A 4,285-nucleotide genomic window follows, 5' to 3' on the forward strand; every position below is an offset into this window, starting at 1 on the left:
GTAAGTGACAAAGAATGTTTTAGCTTTTAAACAATGACATTGCTTAGCTTAGAGCACCTTTAAGAGTGACACAGATAATGCTGTCCCTATAGCCAAACAAACAAACAAACAAACAAATAAAGCAATAATGGGCAGTAGGCCTTTAGGCTACCTCTTCGGCTAGTTAATCATAGTGAATTAAAATGTAAATAAATACACAGCTGATGTAGCCTAAATGCAGTTTATTTTAATGACAAAAAAATAACAAATAGTCATATGAAATAGCCAACCTACTGTAGGCTATAGGCCTAAAAAATGACCTAAACTGTCTCTTTTGGCCAATTTACCCGTAATTTCAGGACACTTTAATTTAATTATTTAATTATAGCCCAGGCTAGGCCTAGTAGCTTGCCTATAACTTTCTTCATGGCGGGATATCCAATGATCTCAAGCTCTGGTTGGGATGTGCGGTTAAAAATATCTAATTTCTCAATGCATAGGCCTACAGCCATAAAGCAGCCGAAACGTGTTTCCTTCATTCCATCTCCAGCACTTAAAGTTTAAGAGGACTGGCTAGAATTAGGCTATTCGGACATTATCTGATTCCCAGCCACACTGACTTCATCCTCTGTTTACAGAGCTAATCAATAGAGAGGCGATCTCTGGTCCGAGTGCGACTTCACCGCACCGCAGACGCACTCCGACTCCAAGCGGAATGCCCGCGTTTGCACATGAGCACGTTCGGATGCCCACATTTGACGCTTTGATCTTAGCGACCCGGAATCGTGAGCGGGAGCCGCCGTTTTGGGAAAAGCGAATCTACTCCTACAGAAAATGCAAGTAGCCTATCAAACTGCGGACGTGATAAAGAATCATAGCGACTTGAGAAGCGGGAAGATGTTGCCAGGAGTTTGCCAGCATCACCGGCGGAGATGAAGACAGCCAATGTAAGCTCTCTGATTTACTTTTATCTAAGTTCATGGGCAATCTTACTGCCACTAACGTCAAACAATTTTAAACGATTTTGCCTTCAGCTTGAACAAATACATGTAACGCAAAATATTCACCAGTGGGGGTATTTTATTGTAATGAGGGAACGAGCAAGGTACCAGTTTGGTTAAGTTAAGGTCGACAAGCTAGCACTAATAATAGGCTACTTCTGCCATTAATGTTAATGCTCCCTTGCTAGTCGCCGAAATTTGAACGTTAACGTTAGCTAGTGAGACAAAATGAAGTCTAACAAAGTTTCTGTCTTCGCTTTTTGCGGTATTTTGAAGTGATATCTCACATTATTATAGTTGCGAGAGTAGACAAACTAATTGCTCAACAACAAGCAAAAAATATTTCGAATAAGGGGGACTGTTAACGTTATACTTAATGGACACTACAACAAAAATTGTAACGTGGAATCAGCTAAGTTAGCCATCTTTATTTTAGAAAACGTGTCCCAGTCGGATAGTGATGGTTTTGCTTTTGTGCCGACGGGATTCGGAAACGGTTCGTCTACTGACTGTGTGGGCTCTACTGAGGTGTAAGAGTTGAGACTGATTACTCAATAGCTGTCAGTCAGAGACCCATTACTACTGTGATGGCACTCAGAGGGAATCCCCTCGAGATGTGCAGATGCTAGAGTGGACATGAGGAGGCAGACATCCTGCCTAGCCCCCTCTCACTCACTCACTCACTCACTCACCCTCTCTCTCTCTCTCACTCACTCACTCACTCACTCACCCTCTTTCTCTCTCTCTCTCTCACTCACTCACTCACTCACTCACCCTCTCTCTCTCTCTCACTCACTCACCCTCTCTCTCTCTCTCACTCACTCACTCACCCTCTCTCTCTCTCTCACTCACTCTCTCTCTCTCTCTCACACTCAAGGCCCATTCATGCTCAACGTATGGCAATTTACGTCCGTATTTTGTACGCACGTTCTATCCGGTGGTGTATTCATACCTCCGTCCGTATTTTACGTGTGAATGCATAGCGCCCCCACTTTTTCGTGTGGTATTCCTGTGGTAGTGTTCGGTATTGCAACGTTTCATCCGTCTCATCCGTAATCATAAGCTCCTCAATTTCATGTCAAAGTACGGACGAAATCAACGGAAAGAACGTGTGAAACACTCCACACGTATCCGTATTCGTATTTTACGTTGAGCATGAATGGGCCTTCACTCTCTCTCTCACTCACTCACTCACTCTCTCACCCTCTTTCTCTCTCTCTCTCTCACTCACTCACTCACTCACTCACTCACTCACTCACTCTCTCTCTCTCTCTCTCTCTCTCTCTCTCATCGGACCCGTGCAGGACTCTTCACGTCTTCACGTCCTCCTGCACTCGGCCCCCTTTCCTATTCTTATATGCACTCTTTACCCGGGTACGTTCACACTGATGCGTTATGCACTCTTTACCCGGGTACGTTCACACTGATGCGTTATGCACTCTTTACCCGGGTACGTTCACACTGATGCGTTATGCACTCTTTACCCTGGTACGTTCACACAGATGCATTATGCACTCTTTACTCGGGTACGTTTACACTGATGCGTTATGCACTCTTTACCCGGGTACGTTCACACTGATTCGTTATGCACTCTTTACCCGGGTACGTTCACACTGATTCGTTAGGCATTGAATTCTGATACGTTATGCACTGAATACCGGGTACGTTCTCACTGATACGTTATGAAACAAATACCCGGGTACGTTCACACTGATTCGTTAGGCATTGAATACTGATGCATTATGCATTGAATACCCGGGTACGTTCACACTGACTCGTTAGGAATTGAATACTGATGCGTTATGCACTGAACACTGGGTACGTTCACACTGATGCGTTATGCACCAAATGCCCGGGTACGTTCACACTGATTCGTTAGGCATTGAATACTGATGCATTATGCATTGAATACCCGGGTACGTTTGCAGACTTCGCACTGATTCGTTAGGCATTGAATACTGATGCATTATGCATTGAATACCCGGGTACGTTCACACTGATCCGTTAGGCATTGAATACTGATGCATTATGCATTGAATACCCGGGTACGTTCACACTGATCCGTTAGGCATTGAATACTAATGCGTTATGCACTGAATACCGGGTACGTTCACACTGATTCGTTATGCACTTTTACCCGGGTACGTTCACACTGATACGTCATGCTGGATACTGGGGAGCGGTGATGTGCAGTCAGGGAAAGCAATATGCAATATGCGACTCCACTGAGGCCTTCAAGGACATCATCACCAGACTGCTCAACAGTCCACTTCCAGCCGTTTGATAACTGGCAAAATTGTTTAATTCCCAAAATAAAACCTGTCTGGTTATAAGCTCATGTCGTTGAGGTGGTCTGGTTATAAGTAGTGCTGCCACTAACAACAAATGTTTTGACTAATCTAAACACACTATCTAATTTGACTAATCTAAACACAGATCTAAAAATCTTTTTTTTTTTTAAATCAAGTGTTTGTCATTGTAACCTGCATTGTGCTGAACCACCGCGGTTCAGCCCTGCACACGCCCGGACTCGAATCCGCGAAACAGCAGCACCTCGGATCGGGAGTCGAGCGCGCTAACAATCCAGCTAAAAACGCTGGCTAGTAGGCTACTTACTAGCTTTCATGTCAGCAGCACTCTTGAGGCGTCGGGAAGTGAGGTTTACTAACGTTCCACACGCACACAGCTAAGCTAGCTGCCATCTGTTACATTATTTTGTCCATTTAATTTGACCTCAACTGAAGGGCCAAAGCATAAAATATATATTGATATATTTATCAGCCTACTTTTGTTGGAAGCTTGGAAGCTTTGTTGGAACAGTTTAAGTAAACTGTTCCAAAAAGTTATGTATTAACAATATTTGTGCAGTAAACTGTTACAGTTTTTTTCAATCGCTAACAAGCGTTTGTCCATTCAGTTGACACATTTTCAAAACTCTAAACACAGTTAGCACAGCATCGGTCTTTCGTGGCCATACCATTCACACATTTCATGTTGTTTTCACACAGTATGCAGTCAGTGAATACATTTTCACAATGCTTACATTTTCTTGACAGACAAACTATACCTCCCAACAAAATAATGGATCGTTTTTGTATTATTTTCGAATGTTAACACACAACATCCCACAATAGTTAAAACAATATTCCAAACCTTAGATACAGTATAAAAACCTCTGCTTCTGCAATGTTATCAATTCAAAATCAATATATCTCAGCTGATAATAAACAATCAATCGAATAATTGACACACAGATGATTTATGTTGGGTAAATTGGGCCAACCACAGCTGATTTCAGTCTGTCT

At 42.9% G+C, this 4,285-nt stretch overlaps 1 protein-coding gene across 1 annotated transcript in view; it reads left to right on the forward strand.

Moving 5' to 3' along the window:
• The first annotated feature begins 825 nt into the window (after positions 1-825).
• Positions 826-4,285, forward strand: part of LOC134077616 (gap junction gamma-1 protein-like) — an 18,903-nt gene continuing 15,443 nt past the window's right edge. The window contains exon 1 of the mRNA XM_062533318.1: positions 826-926. The gene's annotated coding sequence lies outside the window, so the exon portion shown is untranslated. The remainder of the gene's footprint in view (positions 927-4,285) is intronic.

Source organism: Sardina pilchardus, chromosome 3 (assembly GCF_963854185.1).
Source record: "Sardina pilchardus chromosome 3, fSarPil1.1, whole genome shotgun sequence".
In the NCBI taxonomy this organism is placed as follows: domain Eukaryota; kingdom Metazoa; phylum Chordata; class Actinopteri; order Clupeiformes; family Clupeidae; genus Sardina; species Sardina pilchardus.